Genomic DNA, 13,403 nt, shown 5'->3' with positions numbered 1-13,403 from the left:
AGAGGAAAATATAGGAAGAACATTCTTTGACATAAATCACAGAAAGACCTTTTTTGACCACCTCCTAGATTAATGGAAATAAAAAAAAAATAAACAAATGAGACCTAATGAAACTTCAAAGCTTTTGCAAAGCAAACTATAAACAAGACAAAAAGACAGCCCTCAGAATGGGAGAAAATATTTGCAAACGAATCAACAGAAAAAGGATCAATTTCCAAAATATATAAACAGCTAATGCAGCTCAATATTAAAAAAAAACAAACAACCCAGTCAATAAAAAGGCAGAAGACCTAAATAGACATTTCTCCAAGAAGACATACAAATGGTCATGAAGCATGTGAAAAGCTGCTCAACATCACTAATTATTAGAGAAATGCAAATCAAAACTACAATGAGGTATCACCTCACACCAGTTAGAATGGGCATTATCAGAAAATCTACAAACAACAAATGCTGGAGAGGGAGTGGAGAAAAGGGAACCCTCTTACACTGTTGTGGGAGTGTAAATTTATACAGCCACTATGGAGAACAGTATGGAGGTGCCTTACAAACCTAAAAATAGAATTACCATATTGCCGAGCAATCCCACTACTGGACATATACCCAGAGAAAATCATAATTCAAAAAGACATATGCACCCCAATGTTCATTGCAGCACTATTTACAATCACCAGGTCATGGAAGCAACCTAAATGCCCTTCGACAGACAAATGATAAAGAAGATGTGGTAAATATATACAATGGAATATTACTCAGCCATAAAAAGGAACGAATTTGGGTCATTTGTAGAGAGGTGGATGGACCTAGAGACTGTCATACAGAGTGAAGTAAGTCAGAAAGAGAAAAACAAATATCCTATATTAACGCATATAAGTGGAATCTAGAAAAATGGTACAGATGAACCGGTTTGCAAGGCAGAAATAGAGACACAGATGTAGAAAACAAATGTATGGACACCAAGGAGGAAAGTGGGGGAGTGGTGAGTGGTGGTGGGATGAATTGGGAGATTGAGACTGACATATATACACTAATATGTATAAAATATATAACTAATAAGAACCTGCTGCATAAAAAAAGAAGACCCTATCTATGGGCTTCTACTTGCTCCTCTTGACTTGCTACCCAATCACACTTCTAAATAGCAAACTTTAGAGGTAGATATGATAGATTTGGGAGCCTGAGCCTGGGTCTCCTCAGAGAGACAACCAAGAGATTAGGATCTAATCCCACGTATGGCACATTCATTTTATTTTTTTGCCTGAGGATCAGTCACATTCTAGGAACTGATTCATGCCATCTAATTTCACAAGACACTGCCACGAGGGTCAATATAATTTGGCAGAAAGCAAACTTTATTGGTGACAGACATACCCATGTCTACTGTGCAGGATGTAGTCCTCCCTCCACCGTGTCACCTCACCTCCAGTTTTCAAATTACCTGGGAAACTGACTTGTCACTAGGAGATTTGTGGCAAGCATACTATCCCAAACAAAGGAACCTGGGTGATGTTCTGAGTCTTTAAATATTTATTTATTTATTTGGTTGCACTGGGTCTTAGTTGCAGTAGGCAGGCTCCTTAGTTGTGGCTCTCTGGCTTCTCAGTTGTGACACATGGGCTCCTTAGTTGTGGCATGCGAACTCTTACTTGTGGCATGCATGTGGGATCTAGTTCCCTGGCCAAGGATCAAACCCAGGTCCCCTGCATTGGAAGTGCATAGTCTTAACCACTGCGCCACCAGGGAAGTCCCAATGTTCTGAGTCTTAGCCCTAATCCACTAGGTGGTGCAGCTTTAATGTGACTATAAACTCACATCTGCCAGATACAGTGTCTCTGTGCCTCTGACAATGACAGATTAGTAATCACAAATTTTTCTCAAACATTTACCTTTTCAGTGTTCCTTAACAGTTGCCAAAGACTTATTACAACATACCCTCAAGATACACATGTCACTATTTCCAAAATGACAGCCTGTTTTTCATTAATTACATTCTAGATTGAAGCCTTTTTTTTTTTTTTTTTTTTTTTTTTTTTATGGGAGCACCTTATGTCCCTGGCTGGGAGAAAAGAAGCTCCATAATCTTATCAGGAACACTCATCCAAATCTTTTCCTCCTGAAAAGATTTCCACAGATGGGCAATCTCACTCATTTGTGATGTTTTATTAATTCTAGTTTCAAAAACTGCCATTTCTTTTGTCCCCAAATAGTTGGAATGGACATGATTCTGAATCTGCAACTCAGTTCAAGTGTCTCAAGTGCACATATTCTTCTGAAAACTGAAGGTGGATGCAAAAATAGCAAGTCCTTGCCTTCAATAAATGTATACTCTGGAGGTACAAAACAGCCCCAAAACCAAAGATAATTATCCAAATACCATATAACATGGCATGTTAAAGGAGTGATACAGAGAGGGACTACTTTGAGAGTTCAGGGGAGACAACTTTAAGGGTTTGGCATTGTTAGTCCCTATAGTGGGTTGAATAATGCCACCCCCCCAACCCCCTCCCAAGATATACCCATGCCCTGACCTCTAGAACTTGTGAAAATGACCTTATTTGGGAAAAGAGTCTTTGCAGATAAAATTAAGTTTAGGATCTTGAGATGAGATCATCCTGGATTACCCAGGTGGTCCCTAAATCAAATGACAAGAGTCCTTATAAGAGACAAAGAAGTGAGAAGAGAAGAAGGCAAGTTGAAGACAGAGGCAGAGATTGGAATGATGTAGCCACAAGCCAAGCTGAAAAAGAAAAAGAAAGATTCTCTCCTAGAACTTTTAGAGTGAGTGTGGCCCTTCCTACAACTTGATTTCGGACTTCTGGCCTCCAGAACCATGGGAGAATAAATGTCTAGTATTTAAGTCACCAAGTTTGCAGTAATTTGTTACAGCAGCTAAGGAAACTAAAACTAATACAGTCTATTTGTCTGGAACACTCCATTCCCCTAGCTCTTTAGGTTTCAGCTTTAATATAACTTCCACAGAGAAGCATTCTCTAATGCCTAGCCTCGCCTCAAAGCTAATTTTGGTCCCTTTTTTATATTTTTATAGCCAGCTCCTGTACTTTTCCTTCCTAATACTTATTATAACACATACCTACTCAATTTATTGAGATATTTATGTTTGTTTCTGTCTAAAAATTCGCTATAATATTCCTCAGAAAGAACTGGGCCTTGTTCTGCTTTGTTTCTTTAAAGCCTGAACCATTGAGGAGATTATATGGAGACACAGAGCAAGAAGGGAAGCAGCAGCTAGGAGAGGAGTGATTCCTCAGTAATGGGGAGAGAGGTGTGGCACACACTCTACTATCTGTCAGCACCCAAGGAGGCAGTAAAACCTCTGAGGGAACTACTGGACCTCAGGCCCTGGGATTTCCATCTTCACAAAGATTCTCAGCCCTAAGCACAGAGTGTCATACCTTAAGGGACCATGTGGGACAGTGGTTCATCAGCAAGATCCAGTGCAATCAGTTGGCCAACTACTACGATGAACCTTCTTAATGTTCGATGCCCCAAGAGTAAATGTAACTTCTGGCGGAGTACAGAGGGAAGTATGAGGAGGGCAGGCAAGAATTTCTGTTGCTTCTGGCCAATGTATTCTAGTGCAAAATTATGTTAAAATTGAATTTTCCTGTTTTAAATCAGTTATGGCTGATGTTACAAAGTTATGAACAAAAGATATTAAATACCCACACATTCCAGAGAGAAGCACAAATGTTTGCAAAACTTATTAAGATGACCCTTAAATCCAGTCCAGCGAAACTTACCCCACCACCCAGGAGGAGCTTTTAATAGAACTAGAGATTAATATGAAGATATCTTTAGAAGGGAAGTAGTCTGAGTGCTATGGTACAACACCACGTCCTTGTGAAGGGATTGAGGGCTTCAGGGAATCAATAAGAGGCTGACATGTTTCTTCTGGAGTTTGGAGGAAGTAGGGACATAAGCTATTCTAAATGTGAGAAGCTGGCTGGAGCAACCTATGGTGACAAAGCAAAGATCAAAGGCGGCTTCAGGAACAGCCTGTGCTTCCAGAATTCAGCAGTACCTCCTCAGATGTAGATCTTCCAGAAAATAGGTGGGTCTTGGTCATTTTGAAAAAAATCCTAGCCCAGAAGACCATCTTGGTGGGCTGAGTGACTCCCAAAAAGATTCTGCGTGGGGTAGACTGCAGAAATTCAAAGGGGGCAGTACCTGTATTGGAGAGCTATGGAAAAAAAGAGCTCCTAGTAATGGGGTTCTCTGAAGATCTCCCAGACCTATCTTATCAGAAAAAGATCAGCTTTGGAACACCTGACACCCCCAGAGGGACCAATACCAGGTCACAAATAAGGGTTTTGTTTTGTTTTCTTTGCTATTTTTCTCTCTGTTCTCTCCTGCTCCAACTGTGGTGGAGCCAGAGGCAACTTAGCAAATCAAGCAGGGGGAGGACATAATTAAAGCATCACCACTATCTCCTTTCCACTGCGGGTTTACCAGTCTGGGCAGGCTTAGCTTACGGTGGGGAGTGGGAAGAAACTATGATTTAGATGAGAGGCTGAAGGTTATAGATTACACTGGTCTGAACTTTTAATATCTGAAAAATGGAATCATTCATTAACACCTGAAAACAACTTCATAAAGCTATGGGGTTTACTCAAGACTTCATCCATAAGTAAAGAAAGCTGCAATAAATCTTGGTTAAAGGCAGTAGTGTGAAAGAATAAAGCTGCTTTCTTCATATAAGTTTCTCAGTTCAACTCAAACAAAAACCAGTATAGTTCCATGGGCTTCTCCCCCACAGTGATGTCAGGTTTGAGCCTTGCACAGCTGTAGTGGGACTCATGCTTGGGTTCATAGGTGACCCTCACAGCCATAGCCCAAGGACAAGCTAGGCCCAGTAACAATGAGCACTGTTACAGGGTCAGAGTGACCCTAATTGCAGTACAAATAATTGGAGTCATTGTCTTTCATCCTCAGAACTAACACATTTTCTTCGGCCACTCCAAATTCTATAAGACCCTTCTTACAGCCACCTCCTAAGACAAGATGACCAACTCCTTCTAAGCATACAGAACTGAAGGACACTCTCAATGTGGTCCAGTTGGCTTAAATTTGCATAAGTAAGTTGAGGCAGCCAACTGACACTTCCTTTTTCAAGTGACTTGTAGTCGCCACCCTGGGCATTTGAAGAACCTTTTTCAATAAGCACCCTGTATGATTTCTGCCTTAATAGGCTACCTATTATGGTTCCTTTAAGCAAAAGAAAAGAATACTGTTTTTAATTGAAGGATGACAGATTGAATAAATAAGAAGAGACAGCCTAATAAAGAAAAGAGATGGGATCTATACAGGTTAGGGGAGGAGAGGGAGAAGGAAAGGTATCACATCATAGCTTTCAACCCCAGCTCCATCTGCCTAACTTTAGTTACCCCAAATTCATAATTTTTGAAACTGTTAACTTTTTCCTATACTGAAATTAGATGGGCAGACAAACTTTATTGGCTGTAACCCAACTGCAGCCATGTTTTCCCCCATGTCTTTGCTGAATGTGCTTAAGTGTCCTGGCTCTATACTATTTCTACACTAGAGGAAATATAATAGTTCTGTGCTACAGGAATGTGTTGCTTCATTACAGCTTTCCCAGGTTCATTAAATAAAATTAGCTTTGAAAGAAGTTACATTAAAAAGCACTCACATTAAATATCAACTGCTAATGAGTATCCTTTTAAGACTGTCCCCTGAAAAACAGAGCTTGTCACCCATTAGCAATTGTTTTAAAAATGAGCTAGGGAAGAGTGGCTTTCCACTGAGAAGCAGAGTGGCTTCCTATGGAGATGGATGCCAAATGGTGCAACAAGTTTATTGAGAAGTCTCAATTGTTGGAATAAAAAAAACCTTTTTTCGTAACACATAGCACCCAATGAAACTATGTCAAACCCATTTTTCCTCTTCACTAGGTTCCATAACATTTTAGTCACTTTTGGTTTTCAAAAATGTCTTAGTTGAGACATTTCAAAAATATCTAGGAATCATCCCTATTCATTTTTTCCTTTTAATCTTTTTACTGTGTAAATATGTAATATGTACACATCTTTTAATGTGGGAGAGATTAGCTTATTCTGCATATGTATTTTGTGTACTTTTAAAACTGTAATGTTATATTATTATTAATACTAATATTATTATATTATTTCCAATGTCTTTAAAAACTACTTATAACTATTTTATGAATCATAATTTATTTACTCCCCTATTGCAGAATGAAGATTTTTGTGTTGTTATATTCATTCGTTTTATTTTTTAGGTTCCACATATAAATGATAACATACAGTATTTGTATTTGTCTTTCTCCATCTGACTTGTTTCACTAAGTATAATACCCTCCAGGTCCATTCATGTTGTTGCAAATGGCAAAATTTCATTCTTCTTAATGGCTGAGTGGCATTCCATTGTATATGTTTATACCGCATCTTTATCCATTCATCTGTTGATGGACACTTAGGTTGCTTCCATATCTTGGCTACTGTAAATAATGCTGCTATGAACATTGGGGTGCATATATCTTTTCGAATTAGTGTTTTCTTTGGACATATACCCAAGAACGGAATGGCTGAATCATGTGTAGTTCTATTTTTAGTTTTTTGAGGAACCTCCATACCATTTTCCATAGTGGCTGCATCAATTTACATTCCTACCAACAGTGTACAAGGGTTCCCTTTTCTCCACGTCATCACCAACATTTGTTATTTGTGGTCTTTTTGCTCATAGCCATTCTGAAGGTGTGAGGTGATATCCCATGGTGGTTTTAGTTTTGATTTACATTTCCCTGATGACTGGTGATGTTGAGCATCTTTTCATATGCCTGTTGGCCATCTTCATTTCCTCTTTGGAAATATGTCTAGTCAGTTGTTCTCTCCATTTTAAAATTGGCTTTTTTTGATATTGAGTTGTTTATATTTTTTGGGTATTACCCAAAATATCATTTGCAAATATTTTCTCCCATTCTGTAGGTTGTCGTTTTGTCAGTGATTTCCATTGTTGTGCCAAAGCTTTTAATTAGGTCCCATTTGTTTATTTTTGCTTTTGTTTCCTTTCCCTTAGGAGACAGATTAAAAAAAATATTGCTACAATTTATGTCAAAGAGTGTTCTGCCTATGTCTTCTTCTAGTTATTTTATGGTTTCTGGTCTTTAATCCATTTTGAATTTATGGTGTAAGAAAATGTTCTAATTTCATTGCTCCTTTTCATATCTTGAATAGACTATATTGCAAATGCCTATAAATTAATCTCCCTTTTCTTATGTCAGGTCCTTCTAAGGCATCTTCTACATGAGTGCCAAAGTGGTCTTTCTAAATAACGAATGTGCTAATCTCTGTACCCTACCTTAAAATCTTTAATGATGCCCATTACCCACAGACAAAGTCCTAAATTGTGAGTATAGAATAGATGTCCCTTTATGCCCTGACTCCTTCCCACCTCACCGGTATCAGTTCTTGGATCTCCTCCATTCTCACCCTGCGTTACAGCCATTCTAAAATCTTTGTCTTCTCCATTTGCTATATGACAACTTGGCGAATTTGCACTAGGTTTTCTCTTTTTGGAGTGTTCTCCCTTATTTAAATCCCATTTACTCTTCTAGGCTCAGTTCCCACTCTTCTTCCCTGTTACAGGGTTGCTGATCTTCCTCCTGCCCCCACCTACTGATTTTGGATGCACACAGCAGTGAGCAGTAGCTTGCAGTGAGCGGCAGCTGGAAGCGAGATCTTAGTTCCCTGAACAGGAATTGAACCCTGGTCACCTGGGTAAAACCAGGAGTCCTAACCGCTAGACCATGAAGGCCAGCAGCTAGAGCCTAAATCCCCAGTCATTGCCTGCCTTGACAAGAAAATTCTGATGAGGAGGTGGAAGGTAAAGAGAAAAGTAAAGCATTTATTGGAAAAGCAGAGTACATGGGAAAGACAAACAGGCAAACTCAGCAAGAGTCATGAGAGTCATGCCTTTGGGAAGTTTAAATCATTTATAAGGGGGCAGTTTTCTGGGCCTTTGTCTTCCCTCTCGCCAATTGTCTTGCTTTGCCCCCCTGGCTAATTTGTCTCAGGGCCTTCCCTTAGGTGCGAATGCACCCCTCAGCCAAGATGGATTTCAGTGCACAGGTGTCTGGGGTAGGTGGGGAATGGCAAGACTCATTATGGCCTGGTGTTCCCTGCCTTTTGACCCCTGAAGAGAATTTCTGCGCATGTGTAGTGTCTCCGTTGCCCTAAGGAGGGGAAATATGTAACTTCTTGATCCTTTACTCAAACAGGGTTTAGCCCCTCTCTGTCCCTGCCAGGACTGTTATTTTAAAGTGTCCTCAGGAGACAAAGCCTGGCTATCTACCCTGTGTCTGTTGTTATTTCTATTTTAAAGAGCAAACAGGAGGCTGATTGGAAATGCCTAACCTGGAGCCCACCGATCTCCTGTCTCAGGAAATGCAAACAGGAGGCTAGTTTTAAGTGTCCGGCCTGAAGCCCACCTTTTTCCTGCCCCAAGAAATGTAAACAGGAGGCCAGTTGTGAATGCCTAACCTGGAGCCCACCTATCTCCTGCCTCACTACCTCAAGTAGTTTAATTTCCTTTACAGTACCTGTGCAAACTTCTGTTCTAACACATCACTCTATATTGTAGTTGTTATCTGAGCTCTTCTGAGGATAGGAATCACGTCTTGCCTGTCATTGTAGTATAACCCTATCACAGCAAGGTTTCAGTAATTCCTGGATCTGGCCCACACATTTGCTTCAAATTCTCTAGCATTTACCTGGTTTGTTATTTCAACGTACTGTTTCCCACCTAGATTCTCCCTCTCTGCTTAGACTTCTTGGATCAACAACCCAATTGGATGGTCTACCCAGATTTGACAGAGGTTGACCAAGGTGGCAGCCTGTGAATTTCTCTATTCAGCTCCATACTCTGAGAGACAGTAGTGTCACCTGGCCCCAAGTTCCTGGGTACCCCAAGTTCCTCAGGGTACTGGGCAGCCCAGACCCAGTACCCTGAGCACCCAGCTGTCAGGGGTAGGAAACAAAGAAGAGAGAGGGAGAGGCTGGGAAAACTGTATTGTTATTATCTCATTATCTCATCTTCTAACAGCAATGTTTTAGAAAATAACTATGTATTAAGATAGCAGGTACTCTGTTGACAGGCATCATTGTACTGCTGAAAGGACAGAAAGCCATTGAGTGAACTGGAATAGCTGTAGAGAAAGAATAGCAAGGTACAGTTTAAGGAAAAATAAAAAGTGAACAACATTGTTCTCATCCTGCGTTCCTGTGTTGTCTATTGTGATGCAATTAGACGGATGGGGATGTCTGAAGTCACATCAATCTGTCATCTATTATTCAGTTTTGCTAGATTGTTGCTGAAAGAGAAGCAGCTAATTAAAATGCCAGAGTGTTGTCTATTCTTAGCTTTGAAAGACAAAGAATGCTGTTATAGCAATGTGTAGACTATTTTGTTTAATGTGAAAGTCAAAAGACCAAAGATTTAGACAGCTAATCAGGAAATGTAATGGAATAAATTATAAGAACACACTCATTGCATGCTTCCAGTCAACTTAAGGTTCAATAGAAACATACTAAAAATGCTGAAATAAAGTATGTAAATTAACAATCTCAATGTGTGTCATTGTTGAGAAAACAACATGGGAGATTCTCTAGACTTTTCCCTTAATAATACTATAGAATTAAGCATAAGTCATGTTTGTCATGAACTCAGAATTTATTAAAGGAACTTATTATAACATTTATACCTAGATTACAGTCCTTGTCTGGATTACAACTTCAAAGGCTGTTATAAAATTTCTGAATACCTTACTAGCTGCCTGCATCACAGAGAAATGGTGGTGATTATTTTCACTCTCAGATCAGAAGATCCTGAGATAATACATGTTCCCTTCAGATTCCAGTTTGAGACCTGTTAACAGGAGTCACTTTTCTGTCTTCCAGTATTAAACACTATACTTGCTCCTTCCAGCTGGGCCCACAGCTCCAATTCTATTTAGCAGTCTCTAGAGTCAGAAATATATGGATGTCCGCAGTGTTAGTCTTGCATGTTATCAGCATGTGATAACTGTGCAAAGTGTGAACTGCTCAGCTCTGAGGGATGCGGTCTCTGTCTCTTAGGCTAGGATGTGTGTCCCCTGGAGATGGGCAATGTGCTAGCCTTGGCATGCTTTGAGTTGCATATCCTCTCCATGCCTCAGTTCTTTCATGTGCAGAATAGGGACATTAAACAGAGGCATTTAGAATATCTACCTAACTTAGTATTGTGAAAATTAAGTGAGATAATGTATGAAAAATGTTTAGTATAGGACATGGACACATACAGAGTGCTCACTAAATGTTAACAACTATGATGATGACAAAGGCTCATTTTTCAGTAGGATTAGTCTCAAACCTGGCTTTCTAAGAAAAAACACCATTGCAGCTTTTGTACGTCTGCCAGCCATCTTAGTATTTATGTACCTAGAGTACAGATATTTAAACCAGTTGTGTTGGAAACTTCCTTTGTCATATAGTCATGTTAATAAACCTTAATAGCAATGAGGAGCAATGAAATTAGAACATTTTCTCACACCGTATACAAAAATAAACTCCTCATTGCTCCTGAGGCTCCTGGGAGAAATCTCCCTTTCTTTTCTTTGTTCGCACAGCTCCTGGGGTTCAGCTTTGGATTTGGCCCCGCCCCTGTATGTAGGTCACCTGAGGGCATGTGTTCTTTGCTCAGACAGGACGGGGTTAAAGGAGCAGCTGATTAGGGGGCTCTGGCTCACTCAGGCCAGGGGGAGGGAGGGGTATGGAATGCGGGGCGAGCCTGTGGCTGCAGAGGCCGGCGTGACGTTGCACCAGAGGCGCGCCGTGTGTTCTCCCGGGGAAGTTGTTCCTGGATCACGGGACCCTAGCAGTGGCGGGCTGCACAGCCTCCTGGGACGGGAGGTATGGATAGTGACCTGTGCTTACACACAGGCTTCTTGGTGGCTGCAACAGCAGCCTTTGTGTTTCATGCCCGTCTCTGCTGTCTGCGCTGATAGCCGTGGCTCGTGCCCATCTCTGGAGCTCGTTTAGCGGTGCTCTGAATCCCCTCTCCTCGCACACCCCAAAACAATGGTCTCTTGCCTCTTTGGCAGGTCCAGACTTTCCCGCACTCCCTCCCGGCTAGCTGTGGCGCACTAGCCCTCTTCAGGCTGTGTTCACGCAGCCAACCCCAGTCCTATCCCTGGTATCTGACCTCCGAAGCTGGAGCCTCAGGTCGCAGCCCCCACTCGCCCAAGCCTCTCAGGCTGGTGAGTGCTGGTCGGCACCGATCCTCTGTGCGGGAATCTCTCCGCTTTGCCCTTCGCACCCCTGTGGCTGCACTCTCCTCCGTGGCTCTGAAGCTTCCCCCTCCGCCCCCCTCAGTCTCCGCCAGCAAAGGGGCTTCCTAGTATGTGGAAAACTTTCCTCCTTCACAGCTCCGTTTCTTGCCTTTTGGGAAGTCTGAGGTCTTCTGCCAGCATTCAGTAGGTGTTCTGTAGGAGTTGTTCCACGTGTAGATGCATTTCTGATGTATTTGTGGAGAGTAAGGTGATCTCCGCATCTTACTCCTCCGCCATCTTGAAGTCTCTCCTGCGTATCTTTTCTGATATATTCACTAGTTTATTTTTTGGATTATACATATAAGTGACATCATACAGTATTTGTCTTTCTCTGACTTATTTCACTAAGCATAATACCCTCTAAATACATTCATGTTGTTGCAAATGGCAAAATTTCATTCTTTTTTTAAGGCTGAGTAGTATTCCACTGCATATATATACACATCTTCTTTACCCATTCATCTGTTGATGGACACTTAGGTTGCTTCCATATCTTGCCTACTGTAAATAATGCTGCTACGAATATTGGGGTGCATGTATCTTTTTAAATTAATGTTTTCATTTTCATCAGATATATACCCAGGAGTGGAAATGCTGGGTCATATGGTAGTTCTATTTTTAGTTTCTTGAGGATCCTCCATACTGTTTTCCATAGTGGCTGCACCAATTTACATTCCTACCAACAGTGTATAAAAGTACTCTTTTCTCCACATCCTTGCCAAAATTTGTTATTTATGTTCTTTTTGATGATAGCCATTCTGACAGGTGTTAGGTGATGTCATTGTGCTTTTGGTGTTGATTTGCATTTCTCTGATGATTAGGGATGCTGAGCATCTTTTCACATGTCTGTTGGCCATCTATGTGTCTTTTTGAGAAAATGTCTATTCAGGTCTTCTGCCCATTTTTAAACTGGATTATTTTTCTAAATATTGAGTTATATGAGTTGTTTATATATTTTGGATATTAATCCCTTACCAGTCATATCATTTCCAGCAAAATTTCTTAAAGATCATGTTAATAGTCCTTGGACTATTTACGTGTCCTCTAGCACCTAATGACATTGTCTGAATTTTATCAAATGTTTCTTGATGTAAGTGCTTCTTTTGAATTTCCTGTTAGTTCTGATATTTCCTCTTCAATTATTTGTATCTAGACACGGAATTATTTTGCAGGGGAAAGTGATGTGTAACTTGCAAAAACTTCTAGAACACTTTAACCAGTAATACTATCTGAAGTTCTTTCTGTTGATGCCAGTTGTAGAGTCCTAGATCAGGAGGCAAAGCAAGTCTTAGAAAACTATCATCTTATCTTTTAAATAAGTGCCAGTAAAGTGAGCCTACTGTATTTCAGGTACTCGTCCTAGGAACTTACAAAAGGGAAGAAATGTAAATAAATAAATCAAATAATATCTTATAGGTGCTACATCAGAATGTTGTGCCTTTTACAACTGGGACAGAAAGAGAAAGCGATCAATTCAACACATGTGTCAGTAAAAATCTCCATTAAGAAGGTTAATATCTGGGTGGAACAATGTCCTCAAAATTAGTAGATATCCCCCAAGTGTGTATGTTGTAGAAAGGGGGTGGGAAGTAGTCCAAGTGAAACATCATGAACAAAGGTAAAGAGGCTAAACCAGCATGATATGTTAGGGGAATTAAAGTTTGTTCACTATGATTTTCATTGACTAGGAGAAGAAGTGAGATGATCATGAGAAGGAAGAAGTGACAACAGAAAGGTAGGATGAACTCATATTATGAAAGGAATTTCTCCCATGCTGTGGTGTTTGGATTTTATCCTTTAGGCGAAAAAGAACCACTGAAGAGGCATGACATGATTTTTTAAAGAAATAATTCTGATATTGAAAGAAAAAAGCAAAACTGAAAGGGAAACAATAGGCTAATACAATAATTCAGAAGAGAGATAACAGAAGTCTGAAGCAATGCCATACCAAAGGGAATAAGGAGGATATTTGAGAGATGTTAAAAAAGTATATTGTTCAGGACACAATTGGTCATTGAATGTGGAAGGCACAAAAGAT

Source organism: Stenella coeruleoalba (assembly GCF_951394435.1).
Source record: "Stenella coeruleoalba genome assembly, chromosome: 8".
Taxonomy (NCBI): domain Eukaryota; kingdom Metazoa; phylum Chordata; class Mammalia; order Artiodactyla; family Delphinidae; genus Stenella; species Stenella coeruleoalba.
Note: the sequence above shows the minus strand (reverse complement) of the source record.